General features: G+C 38.4%; 1 pseudogene; it reads right to left on the reverse strand.

Annotated features, from left to right (window-relative positions):
* Positions 1-8,916: 8,916 nt before the first annotated feature.
* Positions 8,917-10,317, reverse strand: LOC122218383 (annotated as a pseudogene).
* Positions 10,318-20,570: the final 10,253 nt, after the last annotated feature.

Genomic DNA, 20,570 nt, shown 5'->3' on the forward strand with positions numbered 1-20,570 from the left:
TCTGGGTAGCCAGTTTTCTCTTTCTTTCTTTCTTTCTTTCTTTCTTTCTTTCTTTCTTCCATTATTAAGATTGGCTAATTTTTTTAAAGGCTTTTTATTTTGAAATAATTATAGACTCACAAAAAATAGTGAAATCAATTCCTAGAGTTCCATGTATTCTTTACCCATCTTCCCCTGATGGTGACATCTTATGTGACTGCAGTACACAATCAAAACCAGCAAACTATTAAGTGGACTAGAGACCTATTCAGTTTTCACCAGTTTCTACATGCATTCTTGTGTGTGCACGTGTGTGTGTGTGTGTGTGTGTGTGTGTGTGTGTGTGTGCTTATAGTTCTATGTGGTCTGATCTCAGATATGAGTCTGTGTAACGGCCCCCACAATTAAGGTACAGAGAGCTGTTTGTTCCCTCACCACAAAGGAACCTCTCTTGTTCTGCCCCTTTAGATTCACATCCTCCCTCCCTCTGTCTCCTATCCCCAACCCCTGGCAACCAGTAATCTGTTCTCCATCTCTGTACTTTTGTCATTCCCAGGCTGTTAGAGAATGGGAATCACACAGTATATAACCTTTGGAGATGGACTTTCTTCACTAAGCATCATGTCCTCGAGGTCCATCCAAAGTTGTTGTGTGTATTAACAGTTCATTCCTTTTTATTGCTGAGTAGTATTCCATTCTGTAGATGTTCCAGAGCCTGCTCAACAATCCACTCTTTGAAAGACAGTGGTTGTGTCCAGGTTTTTGTAATTTCAAAGCTGCTATGAACATTCCTGTACAATTGACCCTCGAACAGCATGGCGGGGTAGGGACACTGACCCCCCTCACACAGTAGAAAATCCACATGTAACATTTGACTCCCCCAAACTTAACTACCGATAGCCTACTGTTGACTGGAAGCCTTGCTGATAACATAGTCAATTACTACATATTTTGTATATTATATGTATTATACACTGCATTCTTGCAATAAAGTGAGCTAGCAAAAAAAAAATGTTATTAAGAAAATCATAAGGAAGAGGAAATACATTTACAGTACTATACTGTAAAAAATTCCTATGTAAGTGGACCTGTGCAGTTCAAATCTCTGTTGTTCAATGATCAACTGTACAGGTTTTTATGTATGCATGTTTGAACACAAGTTTTCATTTCCCTGGGATAAATGCCCAAGAGTATATAATTGCCGTGTTATATGGAAAGTGTACATTTAGTTTATAAGAAACTGCTGAACAGTTTTCCAAAGTGGCTGTACCATTTTATATTTCTACCAGCAGTATAGGAGGAATCCACTTTTTTCTGCATCCTTACCAGCACCAGTCTTTTTAGATAGGTAAATGAATATCAAAATATTGTAAGAAGTCACACAAAGGCCATGTAGACACTGAGCCAAATGCATGGAGGTACTTAGCTTGTATATGAGCCTAAGACCACTTTTTCAGGAGGGTTGACTGCAACATTTGTTGTAATATAAATTCCCCAGACCTTATTAGCCCGTAGCCATGCGTCAGTTAGCAATGGCTGCAAGTGAGGAAAACCCAGTTACAGTCAGTTAAGCACATGGAGCTATTTTCCTTCCTTAACAAGAAGTCCAGAACCCAGCCATTGCAGAGGCTCAAAGACGATGGCAGCTACTGCTTCAGGATAGTGTTTGTACCAGGAAGGAAAATGTTTTCCCAAGAATGTCAGTACAATTTCCTGTTTTGGTCCTGAACACTGTCCTGAGTTTCTCATGGCTGGAATGTTAAAGGAAGTGAGTTCTGAAAACCTCAGTGGGTCAGGCATTTACCATTGTCTGACATAGGACAGTACACATCAGTGGTCGACTTTGGCCAGCTTAAAGCTTTACCTGATGATGCATGGCCCACCCTCAAGTATTTCTGGGTTTTACCACAGGGGTATCTCATTTGTGCTTATAAGCAAAGTCCTCTCCCACTCAGGATTACTGTGCTCCAGCAGGTCTGAGGCACAATGGTGTCTTTAGGGCTCTGTCCTCCCCTAGGCCTCTGCCATGGTTTTCTTGCTGTCACTGAGGAACTGAACACTCATATCCTCCCTGCCTTGTGCTTTGTGTTTCATGAAGCCCTTCCTGAATGCATTTAATCACTTTGGCCTGCAGACCTTCACTCTCCATTGCTTTTGAGTTTGTCCATGGGCTAGGCACGTGACTAGGACATTGACGATCCTTTCCACCGATAGGTGTTTTTCATTCTTGACATGCACACAAAAGTATATCTTAGCATGCTCTTTCTGTGGCAAATCATATAATGCAAGTGAACAACTGAGGAGGGGACTCTGTCAGTCTCACCTGATCAGATGGAAATCTCTGTTTAAGCCTAAAAAGGGCCACCCATGTTTACTGTCTTCCTTTTGATCACATGGGTTAGTTCAGCTGGTCTACCTGGCTGGATCACTAACACTGTGCTCCCTCACGGCTCAGTGTTTGTTTCGCAGGGAACAATGTTGGAATGAAAAAGGACTATTTTTCAGTCAAGGGTGGAGACCCAGTTAGAACCTTTCTTAAACTCCAGTGGGTCAAAGAGAATTCCTATCTTAACTGCTACCTTCTTGACTTGATACGTGTAAAAGTGTTTGGGATTTACATTCGTTAAGATGCAAATGCCAGCTGCTATAACAAAGACTCCAGTATAGCTGTGGCTGACACAAGACAGAAGTTGATTTCTCTGTCTGGGCCCAGAGTTGATGTAGCATCTCTATCATCTGGTTGCCTTTTATGTTGTTGCTCTGCCATGCTCAACAGGCAGCTTCAGTCCCTGTGTCCAATATGGCTAGCTGTCACCATCACGTTCACACCTAACCAGTGAGAAGGGGAAAGTAGAATGGGGGGAGGGGGGAAACCCTTTCCTTTTATTGGCATGACAGGAAGTTACCCACATAATTTTGTCTTGAATCCTATTAATCTGACTTTTGCATCTTTGTCCCACTTAGGTACAAGATGCTGGGAAATGTGGTCTGCATCCTAGACTGCCACAAGATTAGCAGGAGCTTCTACTACCAGAACAGGATTATGATATTGGGGAACAACTAGCAGGACCAGATAAATGCCCTCTACCTTTGGGGCCAAAAAGAAGTGCTAGAATTTAGGGGAGCAGTCCTCAACCAGGGGCGATTTCTGGAGATATCATTGTTTGTCTTAATGGGAGTGATGTGTGTTACTGGCAGCTAGTGGGTAGATGCTGCTAAACTTTGTACAATGCACAGGACAGCACCCCTCCCCCCTCACAAAACAAATTATCCAGCCTGAAATGTCAGTAGTGCTGAGGTTCAGAAATCCTGCCTTAGGGATATATCTTTACAAAGTCCTAGCCCACCACATTAAAACAATGTTTTGGTTTTCATTTGTGCTTTTATGTATGTATGTATGTATGTATTTGGTTTGTTTATTTATTTTGAGACAGAGAGAGAATGAGAGAGAATCCTAAGCAGGCTCTGTGCTGTCAGCACAGAGCTCGACATGGGACTCGATCTCATGAATTGTGAGATCATGACATGAACCAAAATCAAGAGCCAGATGCCCAACCAACTGAGCCACCCAGGTACCCCTCATTTGTGCTTTTATAAGCAAATTTCTAAGACTAGTGTCCTCTTAGGGGAGATTTGGGTGATAGCAAGGTGCTTCCAGTAAATTAGAATTGGAGCTTGCTGTGGTCTGAACATTTGTGTTCCACCCCTTCCCCCCCCCCCCCCCCCAGTTCATATCCTAAAATCCTAAAGCCCAATGTGATGATATTAGGAAGTGGGACCTCTGGCAACTGCTTAGATCATGAGGGTGGAGCCCTCATGAATAGGATTAATGCTCTTACAAAAAGACCCTGCAGAGCTCCCTTGCCCCTTCCACCAGGTGAGGACACAGTGAAAAGCCTGTGGCTGTGACCCCAGAAGAGGGCCCTCATCCAGGGGACCTCAGTGGCTCAGTCGGTTGAACAACCAACTTCAGCTCAGGTAATGATCTCGTGGTCTGTGGGTTCGAGCCTCACATCAGGCTCTGTGCTGACAGTTCAGAGCCTGGAGCCTGCTTCCAATTCTGTGTTTCCCTCTCTCTTTGCCCCTCCCCTGTCTCTCAAAAATAAATAAATGTTTAAAAAAAAAAAAGAGGACCCTCATCCAACCTTACTGGCACTTTGGTCTTAAACTTCCAGCCTCCAGAATTGCAAGGAATACATTCCTTTTCCTAATAAGATACCCAGTGTGTGGTATTTTGTTATAGCAGCATGAATAGGCTAAGACTGAGGTGTAAAACACCATTTGCTCAGTTTGCCAGAGGTCACATTAATGAAGGAATGAAACTTGTCGACCCTTGCGTATAGTTCCACCATAGTCATTAACAAGCCGGCTTTAGTCCTGAAGAGGAAGATTTCCTTCTTTGGGTTTTCCCAAGCTATTTAATAATATATCATATACCACTAAACCAGAGGAAAGGAGGAAATCTATTCAATTACAGACAAGTGTAATTTTGTACAATTAATCATAGTCTTCTTAAGGGAAATAAAAATAATTTGTTTTTAGTAAGAAGGAACCTATAATTATTTGGTGAGAGAGGAAAAACTACTTTTAATATATCATGTTTACTTTGAATGTGGTGAAATGTATTGCAGCTTTGCTGTTAGTCTTAGGCATGAAAAACTGTGTGTTAAATTTTGTCATTTCTGGTTCTGATAATCTGCTTTGATGACAGATTAGAAATGCAGTTTGGCTTTTCAGGACATAAATCTCAAATAATCAACATGAGAGAACGGCACCAAATCCTCCAGAGACGTTTCTAACATGAGATGATGACGCTTCTTAATAAACTCAGGATTAGTGATGTAACTTGTCACTGGTTCAGCCAGAAGACACAGGGAAATATCACAGTTGCTACAGTGACCACTCAGAAGTTGTGTTCTATAAATCTGGAAAATCAACTTCTGGAAATTCTCCCCTGGGATGAAGATATACTATGTGTCAGCCATGTATCACAGAAACCTTTTATTATTTTAGGCATCATACATTTTTTCTTGTGGAGAGAAGCAAGAATATTGTTCCTCATTTCCTATTCCCCTAGATTTGAGGGATGTCTAAGTTCTTCGTAGGACATTACAGTCACCTCTCTTAAAATATCCATCTCCCAGTGAATCACATACAACTTTCGCATCTTTGTTCCACTTCCGTCTACTATTTTACTTTTCATACCATTGTAATTTGTTTTTCCCAATTAGAAAGTACATATCTGGCGGAGAATTTTCACTTCTTTTTTTTGAAAGCTTATTTATTTATTTTGGGAGAGAGAGCGAGTGCACAAGTGGGGGAAGGGCAGAGAGAGAGAGAGAGAGAGAGAGAGAGAGGAAGAGAGAGAGAGAATCCCAAGCAGGCTCTGCACTGTCAGTGTGAACCCAATGCAGGGCTCAAACCCATGAATCAGGAAATCACAACCTGAGCTGAAGTCAGATGCCTAACCGACTGAGCCACCCAGGCTCCCTGAGAATTAACTTCTTACACTTTATTTCTCCTGTGACATCCAGTAGATTTCCTTCCCTGTATAGGACATCTTTATGGACTTTGTGTTTTAGCTTTGCTTAACACCATGGTTATTAAGCATGATCTTGGAGTCATAATTACACTTATCACCATTATGAAATTATGTGCAATTAACTTGTTCTTAATTATGGACTGCAAAAGAATTTGGAACATTAGAGAATAGAGAATAAAAGATCTGGATTTTATGCGATTAAGAGATATTTTAAGTAGGGAAATAAGTGCACATATACAGTAAAACAATATATAGAACTTCCATTTGTTGTATCTGGTGATATTTAGCAGAGATCATTTAAAGCAGATTATGTCTGAAAGTAGAAATCAAGGAATCCTTGTTAAATCTCTGTTTATTTGTGAAGTAGAAGCAGCATAGCCTCTGGCATCCAAGACAAAGACTTGAGCCCCTTGTTACCCTTCACCATTTACTGGCTGTGTTTCTGTAAGCAAGTTACTTTAACCTTGATGAGCTTCATTTTCCTTATGCATAGAATGGGATTATGATACCTTCCTTTTAAGAACATTGTGAGTATTAAATTAAACAAATTCACACAGAAAGCACCCAGCACCCTGCCTGGCAAGTGCTTGGGTTCTTGGGTTCTTGGGTTACAAGCAACAGAAACCAACATTGCCAAACTTAAGGCAGAGAAGCAGATCTATTAGAATCATAGAATCAAGGAAGAAATGAACGACCCAGTTTCAGAACTAGGAGACTCTTGGTATCTCTGCAGCAGGAAGTGTTGACTGTTTTCTGGGTACAGCTATTTTCATGCATGAGTGGAATCATCTCCAACCAGTCTTAGTTCTTGTCAAGATTTAAATTCCCAGGAAAGAGATGCTTATTGTTCTAGATTAGGTCACCTGATTTTACAAAGGCTGGGGGATTGGGTTAAGTCATTGGCAGCCTCACCAGAACCACGAAGAAAGTGGGAACAACATTCTCTATAGCGAACGGGAGATAGTATTACTGAAAGAAAAACAGGAAGGTATTCAGAGCAGAAAAAGCATAGATTTCCACTACACCAACACATAGTAGGTGCTCGGTTAATGTTAATTTCCTTCATCCATTTAAACCCTTTCTGTTTATACCTTAGTGTAAAATTTCCAGCATGTGTGTATGTGTGTGTGTTTAACGTTATGTTTTTCTTTTTTTTTAAATGTATGTTTATTTTTGAGAGAGAGAGAGAGAGTGCAAGCAGGGGAGGGACAGAGAGAGAGGGAGACACAGAATCCTTAGCAGGCTGTAGGCTCTGAGCTGTCAGCACAGAGCCTGATGTGGGGCTCAAACTCACGAACCTCAAGATCATGACCTGAGCTGAAGTTGGACGCTTAATCTACTGAGCCACACAGGTACCCCTTAACATTATGGTTTCTAACAGTTGGTATTTTTTGACAGTTGGTAAGCTAAGACTCTTACACTCATTTTTCCCCATCCCAGGATTGTCTTCTTTCTCATCCTTGACACTTTCCATTATTCAGTGGAGACTTTGGTATCTGGCTTATAGTCTCTCTTTCCATTCTGAACCCTGTCATCAGCTTGGTTGACTTCTACATCCATATGGTCACACTGCTCCGATACTAGCTTCTCATTTTGTTAACTCTTCATTGTCAGTGACCTTATCCTCCATTTCTATCTCAGCAATTCCCAAAATTGTCTAGAAAATCGCCAATATATACATCATTTTTCTGATCACCAGCAACCTCCTAGCCTTTGCACTTGCTTTCTCAACTACTCTCAGTATGCATTTTACCTCATATTATCTGTTCCTGCTTTATTATCTTCTTTATGCAGCCCGGATTCCATGGTCCAGCATTCCAGTCACTCTCTTGGCCATCACTGAATTTCCTGAGTTGTTTATGTTTCACACTTGGCCTGGAAAAATCAGCATTTCTGGGTAAGCTCAGTAGCACTTGGCTGCGGAGTACATCCCGGGAAAATGACAGTCATCAGGTTGAAATGGACCCTCAACATAGTCCAGTAATCCCAGTCTCTCTGATCAGTTTATATTTCCACCCTCTATATGAAATTGTTCTGTTAGACTACTTTTTAATAATCCATGTCATGGATTGTTGATTTTGTTCTAAAATATCTCTTAAACCCATAAACTTTTCTCCATCCTCACTATAGCCACCCCAGTATAATCCACCATAATCTCATGCTTGGATTACTATAGTGAGCTCCTATGTGGTTCCCAAATATCATCTCTTATTCCCTCCAAATACATCTTCTCTAGTGTATCCATGGTCATGTTTTAAGGCTCTTCTATGGCTTTCTCTTTTCTTTAACATACACTTCAAAATCTGCAAGGTGTACTATGAGGCCTAGCAAAATATAACTTACTCTTTCTTTCTTTCTTTTTCTTTTTTCTTTCTCTTTCTTTCTTTCTTTCTTTCTTTCTTTCTTTCTTTCTTTCTTTCAAGAACTTTATTAATAGGTGCTTGCTGTTGGTTGACTCTTGAAAAAAATCAAGTTGGAAACTTTTTTTTTAAAGATCTTATTTTGAAGTAATCTTTATGCCCAATGTGAGGCTCAAACGCATAACCCTGAGATCAAGAGTCACATGCTCTACCAACTGAGCCAGCCAGGAACCCCCAAGTTGTAAACTTTTATTACAAATTAAAAATGAAGGGTGTCTGGGTGGCTCAGTTGGTTGAGTGTCCAAGTCTTGATTTCAGCTCAGGTCATGATCCCAGGGTTGTGAGATCAAGCCCCACATCAAGCTCTGTGCTGAGCATGGATCCTGCTTAAGATTCTCTCTCTCTCTCTCTCTCTCTCTCTCTCTCTCTCCCTCTGCCCCCTCCCCTGCTTGTGTTCTCTCTATCTAAAATTTAAAAAAAAATTAGGGGAATGTGGGTGGCTCAGTTGTTTGGGCGTCCCACTTTGGCTCAGGTCATAATCTCGTGGTTCATGAGTTTGAACCCCGCATCAGGCTCACTGCTGTCAGCCTGTCAGCACAGAGCCTGTTTCAGATCCTCTGTCCTCCCCTCTATGCCCCTCCCCTGCTTGCGCTCTCCCAAAACTAAATGTTAAGAAAAAAAAAATTAAAAATGAGGTTCCTAAGTTTCTTAAGGTGACCAGATATGGAACAATTTAAAAAACTTTAAAGGTGTATTGAGAAAAACTAGGCTTTTTTTTAAACTACACTTGTCATTACCAAAAAGAGACATCTTTAGGTAAAAATAGGTAAAAAAAAAAAAAAAATAGGTAAAAAAAACCCCCCATGCTGCATAGATAGTGCAGATAGTTCTATTTATGTAGTCAAGGGCAAAAAGCAAGCACTTAAGGTCTTCAGCTCCAACCTTGCATTTACTTCTTATTGCTGGAATTTCATATTCATTTCTTCTTGTTAGGTGAGTAAACCAGATGATATAGTATAGATGATAAGCAGGTACTTACTCAGCCCTGATCTGCTCAACCTTGGGAGTCGATGAATTCTCAGCTTCTGGATTGACTGCTATTGTCTCTTTGCCATGGTGTGGTTTAGAGTTTTCTGGGTGTCTGCCTATGTTGAGGTGGCTGCTGGCATAAGGTCTTATCTTGATTTTCATTATCTTCTTCAAAGCCATCCTCTCTAGGCTATCTTTGGGGAAGATAACTCCTGCGGAATCATGGTATATAACCCTGATACATATTCTGTCTTGCTGGTCTACCTTACTTTCCTGAACCTGGCTTGTCAGCTCCCTCTACCACTTCTCCCTGCACAGAAGGGTTGGAAGACAGTGGTTGATGCCCATAGGGTCCTCCCCCCACCCCCCGGCAACTCTTGTTATTCTGGGACTTCTGCAGGTAATTGTGTGGAAGACTCCCTGGATGGATAGCATCGATAGTGGTTACCAACCAAAGCATATTTTCAGCCTTGAACCGGAGCTCTACCAGGGCCTGTGACATTTGCTGCCTCTGTACCCTTTCCTTGTCCTTCAACAATATCAAATTTCACAGTCTCTCCATCTCCTATACTGTGAAGGTACTTCCTGGCATTATTCTTGTTCATAGCAGTCTTGTGTACAAATACATCTTCCTTGGTGTCATTCCTTTTGATGAAACTATATCTTCTTTCTTTCTTTCTTTCTTTCTTTCTTTCTTTCTTTCTTTCGTTTTTATTTTTAATTTCAGTTAGTTAACATACAGTGCAATATTAGTTTCAGGGGTAGAATTTAGTGGATTCAGTAATTCTGTACATCACCCAGTGCTCATCATGACAAGCACACTTCTTAATCCCCATCACCTATTTCACCCACTCCCACCCCCACCTCCCCTCTGGTAGCTATCAGTTTGTTCTCTACAGTTAAGAGTCTATATCTTAGTTTACCTCTCTCACTCTCCCCCCCTTCTTTGCTCATTTGTTTTTTTTTCTTAAATTCCACATATGAGTGAAATCATATGGTATTTATCTTTTTCTGACTTTTTGCTTAGCATAATACTCTCTAGCTCCAACTATGTCATTGCAAATGGCAAAATGTCATTGTTTTTACAGCTAAATGGTATTCCATTGTATAAATGCATCACATCTTCTCTATCTGTTTCTTACATTGAACCATTTTACTGTTCCCCAAACCTTTGTTGCGATGACCTTGCCCCCACAGGCATGCACCACCCATGTGAGGTCACCTGGGCCCACTCCCTGCACCCTGGCTGCTGCCAGTGGAGCCCAGCTTGGTGTCAGCAGTGCCGAGGGCAGGTGGCTGCTGGGTCCCAGCCTTATCACTCACAGTTGCAGTGATGGTGACTGGGGCAGCTGTGACTGCTGAGGTTCCTCCCAGCATGTGATGGTAACTAGGCCCACAGCAACTCATAGTTCTTCAGTTCTTTTTTTTTTTTCATTTTATTTTACTGTTCCCTCTTCTCTCAAGCTTCAGGCACACTGGCCCAATGTTCAATTTCTAGAATAGTTTCCATCTCAGATGATTGCATAGTCAGGTTCCATACCTCTTTTCTCCACACTAACCCTAGCCCTGTTGTCTTCTTTACTCGATTAACTCTTTCTCACTCTTTCTTACTAAGACGAATTGAAATGTTACTTCTTTAGGAAATTTCTCTTGCTTCTCCAGGCTACGTTACCCCCATTGTACATTTCTATTTCCCTCTGCCCCACTTGCGCTTTTCTTTCATAACGTTTGTCACAACCATAAATACTTGTTCAACGTCTACCTTCCCCTCTGGACTATAAGTTTTATAAAAGGAATAACTTTTGTTCACCACTATTTCTTGAGGCCCTAACACAGTGAAGGGAACACAGTGATGGAATGTCTTCTGACTGTGTATCGGTGGGCATGTGTCTCCAGTGGGCCATGATCAGGTATTCCATTGCCCTGGGAAACAGATCTTTCCCTAGTGCTTGGAAAATATTGTGTAAATAAATAGATTTTTCTCAACTTAACTTTTTCTGTGATTATTATTTTAAAACTTTGGCTTGAATCCTCAGAAATACCTGTGTAATCCCCCAAATTAACAAAGAACTACTAATGAAATGTTAATAGAAAATTTGAAAATAGTTAATCACACATAGTTTTAGAGTTAGCCTTCCCCTCATTTATGTGGGCCTGTGTTTATGCTATATTTTTAAAATATTAAATATGTATAATGTGTGAAATACATTTTCTGCTACTAAGAATATTCTTAGATTATGTAATACTCAGGAAATAACAGATGTTGGCAAGGATGTGGAGAAAGGGGAACACTTTTGCACTGCTGGTGGGAATGCAAACTGGTGCAGCTGCTCTGGAAAACAGTATAGAGGTTCCTTGAAAAATTAAAAATAGAGCTACCCTATAATCCAGTAGTTTCACTACTAGGTATTTATCCAAAGGATACAAAAATGATGATTCAAAGGGATACATGGACCCCAATGTTTATAGCAGCACTATCAACAAGAGCCGAATTATGGAAAAAGCCCAAATGTCCGTTGACTGATGAATGGATAAAGAAGGTGTGGTGTGTATATAGAAAATGGAATATTACTTTGTGATCAAAAAGAATGAAATCTTACCATTTGAAATAATGTGGATAGGACTAGAGTGTATTATGCTAAGTGAAAGGAGTCAGAGAAAGACAAATGTATGATTTTCACTCATATGTGGAATTTAAGGAACACAACAGATGAACATAGAGGAAGAGAAAGAAAAAGAAGATAAAAACAGAGAAGGAAGCAAACCATAAGAAGCTCTTTTTTTAAATTTATTAATTTTTAAAAATTTATATCCAAGTTAGTTAGCATATAGTGCAATCATGATTTCAGTAGAATCCAATGATTCATCACCTGTATATAACACCCACTGCTTACTCAGCAAGTGTCTTCCTTAATGCCCCTTGCCCAATTAGCCCATCCCCCCACCCAACACCCTTCCAGAAACTCTCAGTTTGTTCTCCATATTTATGAGTCTCTTCTGTTTTGTTCCCCTCCCTGTTTTTATATTATTTTTGTTTCCCTTCCCTTATGTTTATCTGTTTTGTATCTTAAATCCCACATATGAGTGAAATCATGTGATATTTATCTTTCTCTGACAGACTCATTTCACTTAGCATAGTACACTCTAGTTCCATCCACGTTCTTGCAAATGGCAAGTTATCATTCTTTTTGATTGCGAGTAATATTCCATTGTGTGTGTGTGTATGTGTGTGTGTGTGGCATCTCTTGTTTCCCGAGTTATTCATTACATAATCTAAGAATATCTTAGTAGTAGAAAATGTGTTTCACACATTATATATATTTAATATTTTAAAAATATACCATAAACAGAGGCCCACATAAATGAGGGGAAGGCTTACTCTAAAGCTATGTGTGATTAGCATATATATATATATATATATATATATATATATATATATCCACCACACGTTCTTTATCCATTCATCAGTTGATGAACATAATGCTGACATAAATGTGGGGATGCATGTGTCCCTTTGAAACAGCACTCCTGTATGCTTTGAATAAATATCTAGTAGTGCAATTGCTGAGTCGTAGGGTAGTTCTATCTTTAATTTTTTGAGGAACCTCCATACTGCTTTCCAGAGTGGCTGCACCAGTTTGCATTCCATCAGCAGTGCAAAAGTGTTCCCCTTTCTCCACATCCTCACCAACATCTGTTGTTGCCTGAGTTGTTAATGTGAGCCATTCTGACAGGTGTGAGGTGATCTCTCATTGTGGTTTTGATTTGTATTTCCCTGATGATGAGTGATGTTGAACATCTTTTCATGTGTCTGTTAGCCATCTGGATGTCTTCTTTGGAAAAGTGTCTATTCATGTCTTTTGCCCATTTCTTCACTAGATTATTATTTTTTGGGTATTGAGTTTGATAAGTTCTTTATAGACTTTGGATACTAACCTTTTATCTGATATACCATTTGCAAATATCTTTTCCTATTTTATTGGTTACCTTTTGGTTTTGCTGATTGTTTCCTTTGCTGTGGAGAAGCTTTTTATTTTGATGAGGTCCTGATAGTTCATTTTTGCTTTTGTTTCCCTTGCCTCCAGAGACATTTTGAATATGAAGTTGCTGCGAGCAAGATCAAAGAGGTTTTTGCCTGCTTTCTCCTCGAGGATTTTGATGGCTTCCTGTCTTACATTGAAGTCTTTCATCCATTTTGAGTTTATTTTTGTGTATGGTGTAAGAAAGTGGTCCAGGTTCATTTTTCTACATGTCGCTGTCCAGTTTTCCCAGCACCACTTGCTGAAGAGACTGTCTTTAACCATTGGATATTCTTTCTTGCTTTGTCAAAGATTAGTTGGCCATATGTTTGTGGGTCCATTTCTGGGTTCTCTATTCTGTTCCACTGATCCAAGTGTCTGCTCTTGTGCCAGTTCCATACTGTCTTGATGATTACAGCTTTGTAGTATAGCTTGAAGTCTGAGATTGTGATGTCTCCTGCTTTGGTTTTCTTTTTCAAGATTACTTTGGTTATTCGGGGTCTTTTCTGGTTCCATACAAATTTTAGGATTATTTGTTCTAGCTCTGTGAAGAATACTGGCGTTACTTTGATAGGGATTGCATTGAATATGTAGATTGCTTTGGGTAGTATCGACATGTTAACAATATTTGTTCTTCCTATCCAGGAACATGGAATCTTTTTCCATTTTTTTGGTGTCTTCTTCAATTTCTTTCAAAAGCTTTCTACAGTTTTCAGTGTATAGATTTTTCACCTCTTTGGTTAGATTTATTCCTAGATTTATTCCTGTCGCTTTATTGTTGGTGTATAGGAATGCAACCGATTTCTGTGCATTGATTTTATATCCTGCAACATTGCTGAATTCATGAATCAATTATAGCAGTTTTTTTGTAGAATCTTTTGGGTTTCCCATATACAGTATCATGTCATCTGCGAAGAGTGAAAGTTTGACCTTCTCCTGGCCGATTTGGATGCCTGAGGAGAGGATATTTTTAAAGATTATTTATTTATTTTTGAGAGAGATGTGATGGGTGGGGACAAAGAGAGAGGAGAGAGAGAATCCCAAGCAGGTTCTGTGCTGTCAGTCCAGAGCCTGATGCAAGGCTTGATCTTATGAACTGTGAAATCATGACCTGAGCCAAAACCAAGAGTTGGATGCTTAACCAGCTGAGCCACCCAGGTGCCCCAGCACCTATCTACTTTTGTTTGATTCCCTACTTTATCATAGCTTCACAACAGCTCCCAAAGTTGTATATTAGTGCAACTTATGCCACAAAGGAAAAGGAGGATGTGATAGATACTAACAGGGAAACACATTTTATAATGTATTTTAGTAGCATTCTGAGGACTGGAATTAGAAACATATTTGAGGATAATTCTTTTTAAGTAAAAAAAAAACTTATGAGTTGAGCTCTCAGGTAACAAATATTTTTTAAACATTTTTTTATCCAGTGATTTGAAAGAAATGAAAGGGGTGGAAGTTAGAAACCAGAAATGTGATAGATGTATTTTGTCTAAGGTACAAGAAGTACTAGATATCAGAAGAAAAACACAAGCTGAAGAAAAGAATGCTTTTTAGTCTTAGAAACCAGAAGAATGATGTAACACGAGACTCTTAATGGTGATGACTAAGCCATGACTCTCAATGCATATGCCCAGAGAGCCCACTGACGGAAAGAACTAGTAATTATTAGTAATTTTGAAGTGACAGCATTGTTCTATATGCTTTATTTAGGATTGACTCATCTCATGCTTGTGAATGACCTCATGTGTATGTTATTTTTCCCATTTTTCAGATATAATTTAACCTGGAGACTTTAATAACTTACTCAAGATCACTCAGTTGTTGGTACAGCCAGAAGAGTCTAACTGTAGTTAAACATGATGTTATATTGCCAATCTCATATTTATTTTTAGAGTCTTGCCTAAAATAGCAGACTAAGACTTCACTTTGACTGAAAAATATTCGTGTTGTAGTTTGTCACATTCTAAGCAAATTCTTTTCAACAGATTTACTTGATTTCTGTTTTGCAGAATGGAAAAAGGATACTTTATATAGTTTTGGTTAAGAATCATCTACGTTAGGGGCACTTGAGTGGCTCAGTTGGTTGAGCGTCTGACTTCGGCTCAGGTCATGACCTCACAGTCCATGAGTTCGAGCCCTGCGTTGGGCTCTGTGTTGACAGCTCAGAGCCTGGAGCCTGCTTCAGATTCTGTGTCTCCCTCTCTCTCCGCCCATCCCCTGCTCATGCTCTGTCTCTCTCTGTCTCAAAAATAAGTAAAAACATTTAAAAAATTTTAAGAATCATCTACGTTATACTCATTTATTTTAAATTAGTATAGTCTAGGAGTTAGCTTAATAAATTAGCTGAATAAATTAATATGTCAGTTTTCAAAATAAGAAAATGAATTCTGGCCTATTTTTCCCCCATTCATAAGTTATGGAGGAACATGTAAATATTTGCTCCTTAATGCCCTAACTTAAAAAAATTATGAGTACTTCTTCCCAGAGGGGACTGATTATTACTCCTTATAGTATTGGTACCTGTTTCACTTTTTAAAATAATTCATATATCTCACCTCAGATATCATGACTTCCTTTTCCATTTCTCCACATATTATATGCTACATGCTGTTCTGAGACCCACTACTGCTTAATTGGAACAAAACATTTCTAGATTTCATGGGGCATTGGTTTTAGTTACTTAAAGGAGAGAAAAACACAGTAGTCTGTTAAGGAGACTAAATGATGTACATTTTACATTTAAGACAAGTGATCATTTGTTTTTCCTGTCTAGGATCAGGAGCAAGATAAAGATGATTACTTTCAATCAACATAGTACTGAAAGTCCTACTCAGGGAAATTAGGGAAGAAAAATAAATAAAAGTCATCTAGATTGGAAAGGAAGAAGTAAAACTGTCACTATTTGCAGATGACATGATATATATGTATCTATATATCCCTAAAGATGCCACACACACTCACACACAAAACCCTGTTAGAACTAATCAATGAATTCAGTAAAATTGTATGATACAAAACCAATATATAAAAATCTTGCATTTCTAAACACTAAGGACAAACTGTCAGAAAGAGAGATTAATAAGAGTCCCATTTACAATAGCATTAGAAAGAATAAAATGCCTAAGTGTAAATTGAACCAAGGCCTGTATACTGAAAACTATGATATTGTTGAAAGAAATTGAGGAAGAAACAAATAATTGGAAAGATACTCCATGCTCACGGATTGTAGGAATTAATTCTGTTAAAATGTCCACACTACCCAAAGCAATCTACAAATTCAATGCAATCTGTATTAAAATTGCAATGGCATTTTTCACAGAAATAGAACAAATAGTTCTAAAATTTGTATGGAACCACAAAAGACTTGAACAGTGGAAGTAATCTTGAAGCAAAGGAACAAATTTGGAAGCATCATGCTCCCTGACTTCAAAGTATATTACAGAGCTATAGTAATCAATACAGTATGGTATCAGCATAAAAACAGAGACATAGGTCAATGGAACAGAATAGAAACCCTAGAAATAAGCCCATGCATATATGATTAATTTATGATGAAGGAGCCAGAGATATATAATGGGGAAAGGACAGTCTATTTAATAAATGATGCTGGGAAAACTGGACAGCCACATGCAAATGAGTGAAACTTGGACCACTAGCTTAAACCATACAGAAAAACTAGCTCAAAATGGTTTAAAGACTTGAATATAAGACCTGATGAAACCATAAAACTCTTAGAAGAAAACGTAGGTGGTAAGCTCCTTGACATTTGTCTTGGCGATGATATTCCGGATTTGACACTGAAAGCAAAGGCAACAAAAGCAAAAATGTATGAGTGGTACCACATCAAACTAAAAAGCTTTTGCACAGCAAAGGGAACCACCAACAAAATGAAAAGGGAGTCTACTGTGAGAGAAAATATTTACAAATCATGTATTTGATGGGGCGCCAGGGTAGCTCAGTTGGTTAAGTGTCCTACTTTGGCTCAGGTCATGATCTCGCAGTTTGTGATTTCGAGCCCTGCATCAGGCTCTGTGCTGATGCCTTGGAGCCTGGAGCCTGCTTTGGTTTCTGTGTCTCCCTCTCTCTCTGCCCCTCCCCTGCTCATGCTCTTTCTCTCCCTGTCTCTAAAAAATAAATGTTAAAAAAAATTTAAAAATAAAAAATAAAAATAAATCATGTATTTGATAAGGGGCTAATATCCAAAGTATATGAAGAACTTGTACAACTCAATAGTAAAAACAAACAAACAAAAAAGCACATACAATCTGAATTAAAAACTGGGCAGATGATCTGAATAGACATTTTGCCAAAGAAGACATGCAGATGACCAAGAGGTACACAAAAATATGTTCTACATTAAGAATCATCAGGGGAATGTAAACCAAAACCACAATGAGATATCACCTTACACCTGTATATTATCTTTTATCTATGTCTATTATCAAAAAGACTTCAAATAACAAGTGTTGGTGAGGATGTGGAGAAAAGGGAACCCTTGCACACTGTTGGCAGGAATGTAATTTGGTGTAGCCACTATGGAAAGAAGTATTAAAAAATAAAAAATAGAACTACCATATGATCCAGTAATTCTACTTCTGTATATTATCTGAAGGAAGCAAAAACACTAACTTAAAAAGATATGCACCCACATGTTCACAGAAGCATTATTTACAATAGTGAAGACATGGAAGCAGCCTAGGTGTCCATGAATGGATGAGTGGATAAGGAAATTGTGGTATATATACACATACACAATGGAATAATATTCAGCTCTAAGAAGATGAAATCTTGCCTTTTTTTTGACCGTTTGGAAGTTTACTTTTTTATTTTTTAAAAATTTTCTTTCTACTTATTTTTAAAAAATTTAAATCCAAGTTAGTTAATATATAGTATAATAATGATTTCAGGAATAGAATCCAGTGATTCATCACTTATTTATAACACCCAGTGCTCATCCCAACAAGTGCCCTCCTTAATGCCTCCTGCCTATTTAGACCCTCCCCCCACCTAACACCCTTCCAGCATTCCTCAGTTTGTTCCCTGTATTTAAGAGTCTCTTATCATTTGTCTCCCTCTCTGTTTTTATCTTAATTTTCTTTCCCTTACCTTATGTTTATCCGTTTGTATCTTAAATTCCACATATGAGCTAAAACATGTGATATTTGTCTTTCTTTGACTGACTAATTTCACTTAGCATAATATACTCTAGTTCTATCCATGTTGTTGCAAATGGCAAGTTATCATTCTTTTTGATCACCGAGTAATATTATATTGTGTGTATATATATATATATGTATATATGTATATATATATATATATATATATATACACACATATATATATGTGTATATATATATACATATGTGTGTGTGTGTGTGTATATATATATATATATATATATATATATATATATATATATATTACACCTTCTTTATCCATTCATCAGTCAGTGGACATTTGGGCTCTTTCCATAATTTGGCTGTTGTTCATATGGCTGCTATAAACATTGGGGTGCATGTGTCCCTTCAAAACAGCACTCCTGTATGTTTTGGAAAAATACCTAGTAGTGCAATTTCTGGGTCATAGGGTAGTTCTATTTTTAATTTTTTGAGGATATTCCATACTATTTTCTAGAGTGGCTGCACCAGTTTGCATTCCCACCAGAGTGCAAAAGAGAGCCTCTTTCTCCGCATCCCTGCCAACATCTGTTGTTGCCTGAGTTGTTAATGTTAAGCCATTCTGACAGGTGTGAGGTAGTATCTCATTGTGGTTTTGATTTGTATTTCCCTGATGATGAGTGATGTTGAACATTTTTTCATGTGTTGGTTGGCCATCTTGATGTCTTCTTTGGAGAAGTGTCTATTCATGTCTTTTGCCCATTTCTTCATTGAATTATTTGTTTTTCGGGTGTTGAGTCTGAGAAGTTGTTTATAGATTTTGGATACTAACCCTTTATCTGATATGTTGTTTGCAAATATCTTCTCCTATTCCGTCAGTTGTCTTTTCATTTTGCTGATTGTTTCCTTTGCTGTGCAGAGGCTTTTTATCTTGATGAGGTCTCAATAGTTCATTTTTGCTTCTGTTTCTCTTGCCTCCTGAGAAATGTCAAGTAAGAAGTTGCTGCAACCAGGGTCAGAGAGGTTTTTTGCCTACTTTCTCCTCTAGGATTTTGATGGCGTCCTGTCTTACATTTAGGTCTTTCATCCATTTTGAGTTTATTTTTGTGTATGGTGTAAGATAGTGGTCCAGGTTCATTCTTCTGCATGTCACTGTCCAGTTCTCCCAACAATATTGCTGAAGACACTGTCTTTTTTCATTGAATATTATTCCCTGCTTTGCCAAAGATTAGTTGGCTATACGTTTTTGGGTCCATTTCTGGGTTCTCTATTCTGTTCCATTGATCCGAGTGTCTGTTTTTGTGCCAGTATCATACTGTCTTGATGATTATAGCTTTGTAATATATCTTGAAGTCCAGGATTGTGACACCTCCAGCTTTGATTTTTTTTTTTTTTCAGTATTTCTTTGGCTATTTGGGGTCTTTTTTGGTTCCATACAAATTTTAGGATTGTTTGTTCTAGCTCTGTGAAGAATGCTGATATTATTTTTGATAGGGATTGTGTTGAATATGTAGATTGCTTTGGGTAGTATCGTCTTTTTAACAGTATTTTTTCTTCCAATCCATGAGCATGGAATATTTTCCCATTTCTTTGTGTCTTGTTCAATTTCTTTCATAAGCTTTCTATAGTATTCAGTGTATAGATTTTTCACCTCTTTGGTTAGGTTTATTCCTAGGTGTTTTATGGTGTTTAATGCAATTGCCTATCGGATTGATTCCTTGATTTCTCTTTCTGTTCCTTCATTATTGGTGTATAGGAATGCAACTGATTTTTGTGCATTGATTTTATATCCTTTGACTTTGCTGAATTCATGGATCAGTTCTATCGTTTTTTTTGGTGGAATCTTTTGGGTTTTCCATGTAGAGTATCATGTCATCTGTGAAAAATGGAAGTTTGACTTTCTCCTAGCTGGTTTGGATGGTTTTTATTTCTTTGTCTTGTCTGGTTGTTGATGCTAGGACTTCCAACACTATGTTGAATGACAGTGGTGACAGTGGATATCCCTGTCATGTTCCTGACATTAAGGGGAAAGCTCTCAGTTTTTCCCCATTGAAGGTGACATTAGCTGTGGGTCTTTAGTATATGGCTTTTATGATATTGAGGTATGATCCTTCTATCCCTACTTTCTTGAGGGATTTTATCAAGAAAGGATGTTGTATATTATCAAATGCTTTCTCTGTATCTATTGAGAGGATCATATGGTTCTTATCCTTTCTTTTCTTAATATGAGATATCACATTGATTGATTTGCAGATGTTGAACCAGCCCTGCATCCCAGGAATAAATCCCACTTGATTGTGGTGAGTAATTCTTTTAATGCGCTTTGGATCTGGTTTGCTAGTATCTTGTTGAGAATTTTTGCATTCATGTTCATCAGGGAAATTGTCCTGTAGTTCTCTTCTTTAGTGAGGTCTTTGTTAGTTTAGGAATGAAAGTAATGCTGGCTTCATAGAATGAGTTTGCAAGTTTTCCTTCCATTTCTTTTTTGTGGACCACATTCAAAAGAATAGGTGTTAACTCT

This window comes from Panthera leo, chromosome B1 (genome assembly GCF_018350215.1).
Source record: "Panthera leo isolate Ple1 chromosome B1, P.leo_Ple1_pat1.1, whole genome shotgun sequence".
Lineage (NCBI taxonomy): Eukaryota > Metazoa > Chordata > Mammalia > Carnivora > Felidae > Panthera > Panthera leo.